The following is a 337-nucleotide window of genomic DNA, read 5'->3' as shown; positions in this document are numbered from 1 at the left end:
TGGGCTCTGTCAAATGTTTTATTGAAAGCATAAATATGTCCATTTTTCTCATGGATATAGGGAATTGGGGAACAGTAATCTGTAAAATATTATCACTGTACATTGTGTATAAATATGCATATTTCATTTAATAATGTTTGGTAATCCCTAGGAAACAAAACCCAGTTTTATATATTAAAAACATTTTGTTGTTTTTTAATCCCCTTTAAAGTTAACAGGGCATGTTTTTATGTGTATAGTTTACAGAAACTGCTAAGGGACGTAATAGATCCATTGGCACGCCATGTACTCTTCAGCCAGTAGCGTTAAGCTGCAGATTGGCAAAATAGAAGAACTG

This window comes from Mixophyes fleayi, chromosome 4 (genome assembly GCF_038048845.1).
Source record: "Mixophyes fleayi isolate aMixFle1 chromosome 4, aMixFle1.hap1, whole genome shotgun sequence".
Taxonomy (NCBI): domain Eukaryota; kingdom Metazoa; phylum Chordata; class Amphibia; order Anura; family Limnodynastidae; genus Mixophyes; species Mixophyes fleayi.
The sequence above is the reverse complement of the archived record's forward strand: the minus strand, read 5'-3'. Positions refer to the sequence as shown.